Source organism: Heterodontus francisci, chromosome 17 (genome assembly GCF_036365525.1).
Source record: "Heterodontus francisci isolate sHetFra1 chromosome 17, sHetFra1.hap1, whole genome shotgun sequence".
In the NCBI taxonomy this organism is placed as follows: domain Eukaryota; kingdom Metazoa; phylum Chordata; class Chondrichthyes; order Heterodontiformes; family Heterodontidae; genus Heterodontus; species Heterodontus francisci.
In genome coordinates this window covers 77,458,562-77,473,318 of record NC_090387.1, presented here as the reverse complement: position 1 = coordinate 77,473,318, position 14,757 = coordinate 77,458,562, and the positions used below count along the sequence as shown (strand labels likewise).

At 45.1% G+C, this 14,757-nt stretch overlaps 1 protein-coding gene across 2 annotated transcripts in view; it reads left to right on the top strand.

The window, feature by feature from the left end:
* Positions 1 to 632: 632 nt before the first annotated feature.
* The window catches only part of LOC137379083 (microtubule-associated tyrosine carboxypeptidase-like), a 55,172-nt gene continuing 41,047 nt past the window's right edge, over positions 633 to 14,757 (top strand). The window contains exon 1 of one of the 2 annotated variants that reach the window (XM_068049728.1): positions 633 to 973. The gene's annotated coding sequence lies outside the window, so the exon portion shown is untranslated. The remainder of the gene's footprint in view (positions 974 to 14,757) is intronic. The other variant, XM_068049729.1, reaches the window with a different exon arrangement.

The following is a 14,757-nucleotide window of genomic DNA, read 5'->3' as shown; positions in this document are numbered from 1 at the left end:
AGATGGCTTGGCCATGTGAGCCGCATGGAAGATGGCAGGATCCCCAAAGACACATTGTACAGCGAAGTCGCCACTGGTATCAGACTCACCAGCCGTCCATGTCTCCGCTTTAAAGACGTCTGCAAACGCGAGTCTGCAAACACGACATGAAATCCTGTGACATTGATCACAAGTCGTGGGAGTCAGTTGCCAGTGATCGCCAGAGCTGGCGGGCAGCCATAAAGACGGGGCGAAAGTGTGGCGAGTCGAAGAGACTTAGTAGTTGGCAGGAAAAAAGACAGAGGCGCAAGGGGAGAGCCAACTGTGTAACAGCCCCGACAAACAAATTTCTCTGCAGCACCTGTGGAAGAGCCTGTCACTCTAGAATTGGCCTTTATAGCCACTCCAGGCACTGCTTCACAAACCACTGACCACCTCCAGGCGCTTACCCATTGTCTCTCGAGATAAGGAGGCCAAAGAAGAATAATGGCAAGCGTGTTAATGCGTCGTTATTATCCGAGTAGATTCCGGCCGATGATTCTAGTTGAGATTGACCGATGATGATTAGTAAAATAGGCGAGTTGGCAGCAGATTGCAGAGGACGGACTGAAATCGAATAGGGGAAGCCTCTCTCCATTCATCCATCAGCAATATTCTCCGCCCTCCCAGCTCAGGACTGCAGTACTGCTTGTTCTCCCAAGTTCCATCGCTTTGGGAAGATGCAATCGAAAGCAATGTGATCGTCTGCTCGCAGCCTGAGTTAATAATAACGAGCGTGGCTGGGCTTGTCAGCCAGTGTGATCAGCTACTTCCCTTCCAACCCTTCCCTCCTCTGTTTTAGACTAGCGCCTCCGCTGCTTCCACCAGCCTGCTTTTGGGTTCCTCTACAGCCCTGGGAGAGAAGATAAAGACCACAATGGAAGGTGTTTAAACCGAGACACCCTCCACCGTGTGTGTTTATTTTTTGGGAATACGTTCTTGTAACAACTGATATGTAAGTTGGATTTATTTCCGCCGTATTGGGATAGCATCTGACCAAAGAAAGTAGCCTAGATCTGAATATATTTTGTCGAGACAAAGGTTTCGCTGTTTTGTTGCAGATATTTTTAGGGTAATTGCTGCTGTTTGTGCCCATATTACGGGAAATTCTGTGGCAATTGGGACCGCCCGGTGACAAGCAAGTGTCAAAATCGACCGAGGAAGAGTTAGCGCCAGCCCTCGACTGTGTGTGTGTGAGAGAGAGAGAGAAATGGGGGAACTGCTTATTGTGGGAGCGCGTCCTGTTCTGCGCTGCCGGCATTGTCCAACAATTTGTTAATTTAGCAATCGGCAGACGGGCCATTGTGAGGGAGGCACATTTAGTACAAGGCTCCTGTGCATTTGTGTAATTTTGCCACAGGAGATCGCTGTGATTATTTTTATACTGACGTTTATTAAGTAGCAGTTCAAATACTGAAATGGTCTGAAAAATTAAGCAGTGGAGTTTAAAATTTTTTTATTTAACACACACTATGTTTTTGTGCTTCCCTTACCTGCCTTCTTTTCCCAGGACTAGACACCCTCTCCCATCCCACCCCCTCCCGCTATCATTATCCTATTGTGTCTGCTATTGACTCACCCACTGCTGAGAATCCGATCAGGTGGTTTCGGTGGCTGGAATGTGCAGCAGTTGTCAGACTGCAGGCAGGGGTGGGGGCATTGGCGATGGTTAGGGGGTCCCAGAAACTAAAATACTGTACGTTTGTAGCCGAAAGTCAATCAAATACTAGTCCCAAACTATCCCAATATTATGTCGCCCAGCCAGCTTTAAAACAGCTCAGTAAACACTGTATTTTTAAGTTTCTTTGGTTTTTTTAAATCTTAAGGTATCAGCAATCAGATCTCAGCAATGCACAAACTACGGGTCGCAGAATGGCCCGTTTAGGTTCGTGGCTTTGAAACTGAGAGAAAAGATCTTCAAATGAACAAAAGATGTGGTTTAGCGCACTATTAAAGCTTCACAAGTATTTTAATTCAAGATCCAAGCATTATAGCTTATATGATATAGCAACACAACTTTCCGTTCAGAACATGCAATATTTAATGTATCTGAGACGGGTCTTCAGACCCCGTTCTTCCTCAGGAATCCAACCCTGAAAAATATGACAGAGGAGCAGCATTTTAAAAAGCAAAAGAACAAAAGGGGGAAGAGAATACAAGCGCAGACATAGGCAAAGAAATTGAATTGCCTGGGAAATGCTTTGATGGCGAACAGGGGGTGGTTACTTGGCAGATGAGAAATTCACAGGAGACACAAGGATGCATATTGAGGGGCGTCGAGCAGCTGTATGAGACACAGCATGAGAGTAGCTAAAGATAGAAAGGGCATAATAGGAGTGGGATGGAAAATTGAAATGTAAGAGAGAGGGAGTTTGGGTTGGGACGTGAGGACAGATCCAAGGTCTTTAGAGAAACAGTCACATATTCGGTGTTTGGTCCCCCCCGGTGTAGAAGAGACCACCACGTGCAGCAGCTATTATGTACCAAGTTGGAGGAAGTAATTGACGAATGGACAAGTGTTGAATCTCCTTGTCTTGCGTTATAAGGTGCCAGGCCGAGAAGAGAAAGTCGCAGTTGTGATGGAAGAATGATTCAGAGTGTCGTGCAGGGATTGTTGCTGCTGGGATGTTGGGGGTTGCGGAAAGATGTGAGTGCATGTTGGAGCTGGTGGAAGGTGGTTTGCTGAACACAAAGTTTAATGGGGTAGAAGTTCCCTTGTCCTCATTTTCTGGCATGGGATGCAACACCTACCCACTTCCCTCCTCCCACAGCACTGTCCAGCATCCTAAATACCCCTTTTGTGTGAGGGGTGATCAGTATTTCAGTGCATTGTGGTGGTAAGCACAGCTGTTGCATTCCAGCAGCACACCAATGCATACTTGGGAGTCCTAAAGTGTTGGCTTTGCCACCTATGCCTAACCTATCTTGACTTTGTTAGGTGGGGCCTGTCCCAATGGGATAGAGCGTGAAAACAGAAAGTCTACCCTCATGGAATTCTCAAAGTTTGAACAAAAGAACAAAGAACAGTACAGCACAGGAAAAGGCCATTTGGCCCTCCAAGCCTGCGCAATCTTGATACCTGCCTAAACTAAAACCTTCTGCACTTCCGAGGACCGTATCCCTCTATTCCCATCCTATTCATGTATTTATCAAGATGCCTCTTAAACGTCGCTATCGTACCTGCTTCCACCACCTCCCCCGGCAGCAAGTTCCAGGCACTCGCCACCCTCTGTGTAAAGAACTTGCCTCGCAAACCCCTCTAAACTTTGCCCCTCGCACCTTAAACCTATGTCCCCTAGTAACTGACTCTTCCACCCTGGGAAAAAGCTTCTGACTATCCACTCTGTCCATGCCGCTCATAACTTTGTAAACCTCTATCATGTCGCCCCTCCACCTCCGTCGTTCCAGTGAAAACAATCCGAGTTTATCCAACCTCTCCTCATAGCTAATGCCCTCCAGACCAGGCAACATCCTGGTAAACCTCTTTTGTACCCTCTCCAAAGCCTCCACGTCCTTCTGGTAGTGTGGCGACCAGAATTGCACGCAATATTCTAAGTGTGACCTAACTAAGGTTCTGTACATCTGCAGCTTGACTTGCCAATTTTTATACTCTATGCCCCGACCGATGAAGGCAAGCATGCCGTATGCCTTCTTGACTACCTTATCCACCTGCGTTGCCACTTTCAGTGACCTGTGGACCTGTATGCCCAGATCTCTCTGCCTGTCAATACTCCTAAGGGTTCTGCCATTTACTGTATACTTCCCACCTGCATTAGACCTTCCAAAATGCATTACCTCGCATTTGTCCGGATTAAACTCCATCTGCCATTTCTCCGCCCATGTCTCCAACCGATCTATATCCTGCTGTATCCACCAACCTTTGTGTCATCCGCGAACTTACTAATCAGACCAGCTACATTTTGTTCCAAATCATTTATATATACTACAAAGAGCAAAGGTCCCAGCACTGATCCCTGCGGAACACCACTAGTCACATCCCTCCATTCAGAAAAGCACCCTTCCACTGCTACCCTCTGTCTTCTATGACTGAACCAGTTCTGTATCCATCTTTCCAGCTCACCTCTGATCCCGTGTGACTTCACCTTTTGTCCCAGTCTGCCATGAGGGACCTTGTCAAAGGCTTTACTGAAGTCCATATAGACAACATCCAATGCCTTCCTTCATCAATCATCTTTGTCACTTCCTCAAAAAACTCAATCAAATTAGTGAGACACGACCTCTCCTTCACAAAACCATGCTGCCTCTCGCTAATAAGTTTGTTTGTTTCCAAATGGGAGTAAATCCTGTCCCGAAGAATACTCTCTAATAACTTCCCTACCACTGACGTAAGGCTCACCAGCCTATAATTTCCTGGATTATCCTTGCTACCCTTCTTAAACAAAGGAACAACATTGGCTATTCTCCAGTCCTCTGGGACCTCACCTGTAGCCAATGAGGATGCAAAGATTTCTGTCAAGGCCGCAGCAATTTCTTCCCTTGCCTTCCTCAGTATTCTGGGGTAGATCCCATCAGGCCCTGGGGACTTATCTTCTTTAATGCTTTGCAGGACACCCAACACCAACCTCCTCCTTTTTGATAATGAGATGACTGAGACTATCTAGGCTCATCATCCACCAAGTCCTTCTCTTTGGTGAATACTGATGCAAAGTACTCATTTAGTACCTCGCCCATTTCCTCTGGCTCCACACATAGATTCGGTTCTCTGTCTTTGAGTGGGTGAACCATTTCCTTGGTTACCCTGTTGCTCTTTATATACGTATATAAAGCATTGGGATTTTCCTTAATCCTGTTTGCCAATGACTTTTCATGACCCCTTTTAGCCCTCCTGACTCCTTGCTTAAGTTCCTTCCTACTACTTTGGTTTGGAGACTCTTAAATAAAGTGGTGTCAGAGCAGAACACGAAAATAAGTATTAGATGAGTCCAGACAATCAGTAGGCTACTTCACAATGGGAGACATCATATACTATCCTTCCCCCAGCATCTACACAGTGGTGATGGAACAGCAATCAGGAGCAAGAATTTTGACTGATATTCCCCACCCTGGTATGTGGCATGAAGACCAATTGTAGCACTCTGACTGCAGCCTCCAAGGGAATTGTATTAAGTAGAATATAGAAGAGACTGCATGTATTTTTAAAAGAAAAGCAAAGATATGGTGTAACACTTGCGTGTTTTAAGACCAAATAATGTACCAAGTTATATGGGAATACCATTCTACATTAACCAAGTAAAAAAAATACAGATTCCATAAGTGTCAACTATGGCTCAGTGGTAGATCTCTCACTCCCTAAATCAGAAGGTTGTTCAGTCAAGTCCCACTCCATAAACTTGACTCTATTGCAGTACTGAGGGAGTGCTGCACTGTAAGAGTTACTGTTTTTTGGATGAGATGTTTAACCCAAGCTCTGTCTGCCTTCTTGGGTAGCTGCAAAAGATACTATGGCACTATTGGAAGAAGTGCAGGGAAGTTCTCCTGCTGTCCCGACCAATATTTTTCCCTCGATCAATACCTAAAACAGATTCCTGTTCATTGGATCTTACTGTATTCAAATTGGATGGTGTGTTTCTTACATTTTAAAAATTGCTATACTTCAAAAGCACTTCATTGGCTGTAAAGCACTTTGGGATATCCTGAGGCTAAGAAATGTGCTATATAAATGCAAGTACTTTCAGTGGTATTTCTCTTCCAATACTAAATTGTTTTTTTGATTCCATTTAAAATAAAATCACTTAACAATCTAAGAGAGTATTACAGTTCTCTCTATGAAGCTGCTCTTTGGAATTGTGGTGTAATCTGTTTAACACTGTAAGAATTTTTTTTTATATTGGGGACGGTGGGGTGTGTGATGATGTGCGGTAAGTGATGGCTTAGTGGGTAAATGCATGGTGCTATAGAGCCTTATAGGTGAGAGGAATGTCCCAGATTCAATCCCTGGTTTGTACTGAGTTAGCTGATCTCAGGTAAGGGAAGTACTTTGGGCATTACAAGTGGCCTCAGCTCTCCTGAGGGCAAAAGTCAGGTAGGTTTCCCATTCTTAATTATGGTCCAGTCACTTGTTCTGGAAAGTACAGGTGTACAGGTGTGGAGAAATTGGTCTCAGCCCTAGTGTTTGAATAACCTGCTGGTAGCCATTGTCTGGGCTCAGCCATGAATAAATGGAAACAAATTGCAGCATGGGTCAGAAGATCAGGTGTAAACGGGGAGAATGCTAAATATAAAACTGGAAAGAAGCAAAAAAGGTTTCAAGGATTAGAGATGGCGCTGCATATAGTCCGACAGTTCCACAACATGATGGTAGCACCACAGTCTGGCAGTGTCTGCTGTATATACTGCCTGAATAGATGTGAGAGGCTTTACCTGAGGGGGGGATGAGGACAGGGAGTTAGCATAGTGGTTATGTTACTAGATAAATAGGCCAGAGACCTGGACAATAATCCGGAGATGTGAGTTCAAATCCCAACATGGCAGTTTATGAATTGTGAATTTAGTTAATTAAATAAATCTGGAATTAAAAAGCTAATATCAGTAATGGTGAGTATGAAATTATTGGATTGTCACAAAAACCCAAATGGTTCATTCCCTTTAGGGAAGGAATCCTGCTGTCCTTATCCTGTCTGGCCTATAAGTTCAGACTCACAGTAATATGGTTGATTCTTAACTATTGTCTGAAATGGCCTAGCAAGCCATTCAGTTGTATCAAACTGCTACACAAAAGTACAGTAAGGATAATGGAGGGGCACACGGCTTCGATCTAGCTATCGAATTTGGACATTGCAAAGACACGACCAGGCAAGTCGATCCGACAAAGTCCTCCTCACTAACATCTGAGGACTTGTGCCAAAACTGGGACAGCTGTCCCACAGACTGATATAGGTATGATTCTGTGAGTATAATTATCAGCCAATTCCCAGACTCCTCCATCACCATCCCTAGGCATGTCCTGTCCCACTGGCAGGATCGACCCACCAGAGGTGGTAGCACAGAAGAACACAGTGAGCAGGGAGTGGCCCTGACAGTCCTCAATATTGAGTGAGGACACCATAAAGTTTCATGGCATCATGTCAAACAGTGACAAGAAAACCTTGTGCTGATTACCACCTACCACACTCCCTCAGTTGATGAATCAGTATTCCTCCATGTTGAATACCACTTGGAAGAAGTACTGAGGGTAGCAAGGGCAAAGAATGTACTCTCAATGTCCTTCACCAAGAGTTGCACAGTAGCACCACTACTGACAGCTGTTGGTGAGAACCAACACAAGGGGAAAAACCTACTTAACTTCATCCTCACCAATATACTTGTTGCAGTGTCCTTGTGGGGAAGGAAGTGCAATCTTCATACCGAGGGCACCCTCCAACATACTGTGTGGCATTGCCACTGTGCTAAATGGGATAGATTCAGAACAGATTTAGCAGTTCAAAACTGGGCATCCATAAGGTGTTGTGGGCCATCAGCAGCAGCAGAATTGTATTCCACTACAATCTGTAACTTCATGGCCCAGCATATCCCTCACTCTACCATTACAATTAAGACAAGTGACCAACTCTGGCTCAATTAGACATGTAGAAGAACATGCCAGGAGCAGCATCAGACATACCCAAGATGAGATGCCAACCTGGTGAAGCTACAACACAGGACTACGTGCATGCCAAACAGTGGAAGCAGCAGCTATAGACTGAGCTAAGTGATCCCATGACCAATTGATCAGAAGCAAGCTCTACAGTTCTGCCACATCCCCTTGAGAATGGTGATGGACAATTAAAAAAAAACTAGCAGGAGGAGGAGGTACCATGAATATCCTCAACCTCAATGATGGCGGAGTCAGCATGTGTGAGTGCAAAAGACGAGGCTGAAACTTTCGTAACCATCTTCAGCCAGAAGTACAGAGTGGATGATCCAGTTCATTCTCCAACCTGAGGTTTACACCATCACAGATGCCAGCCTTCAGCCAACTTGACACCGTCCATGTGATATCAAGAAAATGCTGAGTGCATTGGATACAGTAAAGATTATAGGCCCTGACAACAACCTGGCTGTAATGATGAAGACTTGTACTCCAGAACCAGCTGTGCTTCTAGACAAGCTATTCCAGTACAGCTACAACACTGACATCTACCCAACAGCTCAAATATGTCCTGGCAGCAAAAGGCAGGACAAATCCAATCCAGCCAATTATTGCCCCATCAGTCTACTCTCAATCATCAGCAATGTGATGGAAGGTGTCTTCGCCAATGCTATCAAGCAGCACTTACTCAGCATCAACCTGTTCAGCACACTCAGCTAGGATTTGGCCAGAACCACTTGGCTGCACACTTCATTACAGCCTTGGTCCAAACATGGACTAAAGAGCTGAATTCTAAAGGTGAGGTGAGAGTGACTGCCCTTGACATCAAAGCACCATTTGACTGAGTAAATTTGAAGTCAATGAGGATCAAGTGGAAAACTCTCCAATGGTTAGAGTCATACCTAACACAAAGGAAGATGGTTGTGATTGTTGGAGGCCCCAGAACATTGCTGCAGGAATTCCTCGGGGCAGTGTCCTAGACCTAACTGCTTCAGGCCCATCTTCAGCTACTTTGTCATAAGGTTAAAAGTGGTGATGTTCACTTACAATGGTCAGTTCCATTCACAATTTCTCAGACTATCAAGCAGTCCATACTTACATGCATCAAGACCTGGGCAACATCCAGGCTTGAGCTAATAAGAGGCAAGTAACATTTCCCCCTCCGAATGGCCAGTTAGTATTGTGGATGAAAGGTAATTAACCAGCTCCTTGACCCTGCTCTGAAACCAGGAATGAAGGGGTCAATGGGTAGTGACTCTAACTCAATCTCCAATGCGTTTCTTTTTGTCATTGGGGAAGGTTTGTTTATATATGGTACCTTTCCATTGTGACACTTTTAAGAACAGTAACTCACTACTGGGTGATTGTGGGCATCAATCAACATCAGATCACTGGGGTGTAACCTGTTGGAGCTTAAATGGAGTGCACCACCAAACTGTGCTTGATTATAGATCTATAATATAAAATTGGTTGTGTCATTTGACCAGTCTCATTGGCTAATAGTGCTCAGATTTTATTCATAACTCTTTCCATCATTGTTATTGGTTGGATCATGTGATTATTTGTATTTGACTGACAACGCACTGACTAATTGTAGTAAAGGCAGGTCAGGAGTGGAAAAGGCTTCAGAAGGCTTCTTCTTATACATTAAACACTCATTGGCACTTATTAAACATAACTGTTTCCCTAGGAACTGGTGCTCATTGGTTTCCACTGTGATGATTGATTCTTGGGTACAACGTATCTGCTATTAGCCCTTGGAAGCCACTATTCATTGGTCCCTGTAACAAGGAATGCCATCACAACGACAAAGTGACTTTTTGGAGCAGGTTGAACTGATTATAATTTAAAAATATCCTTCAACTATGTATTGCCAGAGACACTACATACAAATTGGGAGGGGTGGGGTTACTATTTTCTTCTCAACTAATATATGCACTCCTGGCAGATGACCAGTGAAATAGCAGGAAATTCTATACATATTGTGTCTAATAATAGTGTTCAAGTGGAACCATTAATTTAAAAAACCCTGTTTTTTTAATAATCAATATTTATTCCCATCTCAACTAGCTGTTGCCCTGACCCTGGCTCCATGCCCCTTTCTCCAACTTGACAAAGTGGGCGAGTGATCTCCTCGCAAACCACAGCTGTTTTGATTCTTAACGTGGATATTTGGAATAGGTGGAGTTGCCCTTTATCCCCTCCCCCACTCACCGACTCCCCTGAATAATATTGGCTGTTTATTATGACCTTATTATCTACAGTGCTGATGGCGTTTATAAGGGAAGGTGCCAAAAGCAAGAAAGACTTCCAGTTGCAAACACCTCGGTTAGGCAGGCAAACACTTTTTTTTAAATGGTGAAAATAAATGTAGAAATAAATCAGAGAACCACAGATTTTGATGTATATTAGAGTAATGTGAGGCCTGGGGCAACGTGTACTGTGACTATTAGAAATAGAGACTTTCTGTATAGATCAAGGGTGTGTGGAACTCATCAGAACAGCGGAAACATGAATATAATGGAACCAAAGAGATAACAGAACTTTTCTTATGAAGGTTAAAAATGGACATCTTGTGTTTGAGATGATCATGAGGCACTGGAAAAGCAGAAAATTATGCATGTTAGCAGCTCCAAGCAAAGTTGCCCAGCTTCAACTTTATCAATGACGACAGCAAGACTGTGACTATCAGATGGATCAGCTGAGCAACCATACCAGAAGAAAGGGAACATTTAAAAGGAAATTAAAAAACAACATTGGGCTGGTTCTTGCTGGAGCAGAGTATCTTGCAGCGTACAGAATTAAAGTTTCTCATGCATTAATAATAGCGTGTGTTTTTAACACACCGTTATTTTTCCAGCAAGATCCAGCCCAATGGCAGAAACTTCTACTTATTTGGGGGGCAGAGTGGTGGCGATGTGAGTACCAACCATCACCAGCTTTCCACATCAAAAATATCTATTCAGTGTCTGATCATTTTTCTGCCCCTGTTGATCACACTCGGCCAGTTCCTTTCTACCAATGATCCCAGAAGCTTTGTGTTCTATTATTTCCTCAGGGTGTTATCTCTGTAACCCCCAATCACAATCCTAGTCCAGAATTGGTTTTCTTTTGGAAGGAACTAATTCACTGCTTTTACTAAGAGTTTGTTCCCCATGTTGACTACACTGTAGATGAAAGGAAATTCTTCTCATACCCAGTATGCAACTTGAAGAACAATGTAAACTCTCAGCTCACGCAGTGTTTTCTTAACAGCAATTGGTCTTAGTGGCCTTAAAGGCACACAGTTTCATCTTAGCACAACAATTGCGCAATACACGGTCTTTATTAAATAGGCTGTCATACAGTTCACTGTGAGCAACATATATCTGTCAATATATTAAAATTCTTGGCTATGCCTTTGTGCCTATTTCCATCGTGCTCTTGTCACGCTAGAACTTAATTACTTACTTTACATACTATTTTACAGTCCTTCTAGCTCACAGTTCCAAGATAGGTGCCACTGTGGTACTACAGTATATACAAGTCCTTCTAATTTGTGTCTCCAAGATAGTTGGCACCATCTTGCTGTATATGAGTCATCCTAAATGGCATATATGAGTCTTTCTAACTTGTGTCTCCAAGGTAGGGGGCACTGTGGTGGAGTCATCCATTGCCACCACACCTGAGGCTGACTCTTATTTCAGTCTCTTGGTCCTACTGTGAGCAGGAACAGGTTTCAAATTTCTTAAATGTTTTTTAAAATATTAAATGTTATTTATATTTTTAAAGAGAGCGCAAAGAAAGAACTTAAAGCTTGTTCCCACTCACAGCAAATAAACTGTTTTTTATTCATGGAATGTGGGCATCACTGGTTATGCCAGCATTTGTTGCCCACCCCTTATTGTGCTTGAACTGAATGGCTTGCTATGCCATTTCAGAGTCAACAACATTGGAGTCACATGTCGGCCAGACCAGGTAAGGATGGCAGATTTCCTTCTCTAAGGTTGGTTTTTACAACAGTTGACAATGGTTACATGATCATCACCAGACTAACTTTTTAATTCCAGATTTTTTTTATTAATTGAATTCAAATTCCACCATCTGCTGTGGTGGGATTTGAACCCATGTCCCCAGAGCTCTGGGTTACTAGTCTAGTGACACTACCAGTATGCCAGCACCTCCCCTGACTGTTAGGCTTGGACTCCCTAGATGTGTTTCTTACTCTATGTGGGAATCCCCGCTGCCACCTGAATCAGCCTCCCCATCACAACTCCCAAGTACTCCCAGTCTGTAGGACCCCTCCTCCTGTACCCAAAGGCTTGAGCCCTTAATGGCTGTTGCACTCTTCCCTCCTCCAGGGAATCCAAGTATTGTTCCCCACTTCTCGCTTCAACCACATTTTGAAGTTTCGGCACCTCACCTCATTCGACACCATACAGCCAGACCTTTCCATGTCCTGTCTCCAACAAAAAAACTCTAAACCATTCCTACACTCCAGGACTCCATTCCTTTCCATTTTATCAAACCTTGTACCCCCATCTGAGAGTTGCTAGATCCCACATCTCTCTTAATCATCCTGGACCCTCACAACCAGACAGTACTACCATACCCCATATATTCCTGCCCCCATCGACCCCCAATACTCTCAGATCAAAGCATCACAGTCCAATGCCACCATCACAGCATTGCCATAATTTAGAATCTCCACTGCTGCACTCCACTTCACCATCCCCAGATGGCCTATAGTCTGAATGTTAGAAACAGTTACAGTTACATTACAGCTAACCTTGTGCATTTTACAAGCAATTTCCATTGCCTAGAGTTTGCTGTTTAGGTCACTTATAGGGAGTGCTCAAGTAGTCTTAAAGAGACAGACCAGGCAATCAGTTCAACATTACAAACATGCTTCAGACCTCAGGCTACCACAAAAGGTCTGCTCAGTTCTTTTGGGGGAAACCTCTGGCTCAAACATGGGGAGGAATGGGCACTTTATATATTGTCCTGGCTACAATCTATTCAGGAAAGATAAGGAAGGAAAAAACCAGGGATAGGAGTTAACAGTATTCAACAAAGATACTGGCCGGGATTTTACCCTCAGCGGACAGGAGCCATCCACCGACTGAAAAGTCAGTAGCGAACTCGCCTCCATCTGGCCTGGGGATCCAGACCTCATTGAGGCAGGAAGTCCCGCCTAATGGAACTGCCAGCCAATCAGTGGGCCATCAGCTCTCGGTCCCAGCAGCGCCACCAGAAGCGGTGGTTACTGCTGGGACTGCAACCCAGCTGAAGATGGAAGATGTCGGGGAGCCCTGGAGACTGGGTAGGTTTTTGGGGCCTCGAGGACGGCAAGCGGTTGGGCCCTGGCGAGGCAAGGGTAGTCAATTGGGGGGGGTCTGGGGCGTTGTTGGGCATTGGGGGTGTTTGGGGTATCAGGGACAGCCCTCCGTCGGGCACAGGTTGCCAGACCAGGAGGGCTCCCCCCCTCCACGCCCCCAGGCCGTTAGAAAGCTGCCTACTTTTAACAGGCAGCTTTCTTTGGGCCTGGGCCGCTCGCCAGCCTAGGGTAAAATCCCTAGTTAATTGGCCACCTAAGGGCCTTGATTGGCCTTGGGTGGGTGAGCCGTTTATCGCCGCCGCCACCCTGCGTAAAGTGGCGGCGGAGGTGGGAGCGGAACGGAAAGGCCTCCACGAGCCATCCGCTCCATTTTACACTCCCCCCCCCCCCCCCCCCCCCCCCCGGCCATCATCCCATTGTTTGGGGTTTAAGGGTTCAAAGAATCTATATGATTAGAATTAAAGAACATTTAGGAGCTGTTAGGCTGCTGGGTCTATACAATAGGTCACCAAATAGTGGGAAGGAGATACAGGAGCAAAGTGCAACAAAAACTGTACAGTATTTTTTTTTTATTCATTCATGGAATGTGGGTGTTGCTGGCCAGGCCAGCATTTATTGCCCATCCCTAATTGCTCTTGAAAAGGTGGTGGTGAGCTGTCTTCTTGAACCGCTGCAATTCTTGGGGTGTAGGTGCAACAACAGTGCTGTTCGGAAGAAAGTTCCAGGATTTTGACCCAGCGACAGTGAAGGAACGGCGATATGGTTCCAAGTCAGGATGATGTGTGGCTTGGAGGGGAACTTTCAAGTAGTGCTGTTCCCATGCATTTGCTGCCCTTTTCCTTCTAGGTGGTAGAGGTCGCAGGTTTGGAAGGTGCTGTCTAAGGAACCTTAGTACTTTGCTGCAGTGCATCTTGTAGATGGTACACACTGCTGTCACTGTGCATTGGTGGTAAAGGGAGTGAATGATTGTAGATGGGGTGCCAATCAAGCGGGCTGCTTTGTCCTGGATTGTGTCGAGCTTCTTGAGTGTTGTTGGTGCTGCACCCATCCAGGCAAGTGGAGAGTATTCCATCACACTCCTGACTTGTGCCTTGTAGATGGTGGACAGGTTTTGGGGAGTCAGAAGGTGAGTTACTCGCCACAGGATTCCTAGCGTCTGACCTGCTGTTGTAGCCACGGTATTTATATGGCTACTCCAGTTCAGCTTCTGGTCAATGGTAGTCCCTAGGATGTTGATAGTGGAGGATTCAGCGATCGTAATGCCATTGAATGTCAAGGGGAGATGGTTAGATTCTCTCTTGTTGGAGATGGTCATTGCCTGGCACTTGTGTGGCGTGAATGTTGCCACTTATCAGCCTGAGCCTCGATATTGTCCAGGTCTTGCTGCATTTCCACACAGACTGCTTCGGTATCTGAGGAGTCGCAAATGGTGCTGAACATTGTGCAATCATCTGCAAACATTTCCACTTCCAGCCTTATGATTGAAGGAACGTCATTGATGAAGCAGTTGAAGGTGGTTGGGCATAGGACACTACCCTGAGGAACCCCTGCAGTAATGTCCTGGAGCTCAGCTGATTGACCTCCAACAATCACGACCATCTTCCTTTGCGCTAGGTATGACTCCAATCAGCGGAGAGTTTTCCCTTGATTCCCATTGACTCCAGTTTTGCTAGGGCTCCTTGATGCCGTACTCGGTCAAATGCTACCTTGATGTCAAGGGCAGTCACTCTTACCTCATATCTTGAGTTCAGCTCTTTTGTTCATGTTTGAACCAAGGCTGTAAGAAGGTCAGGAGCTGAGTGGCCCTGGCGGAACCCAAACTGAATGCCAGTGA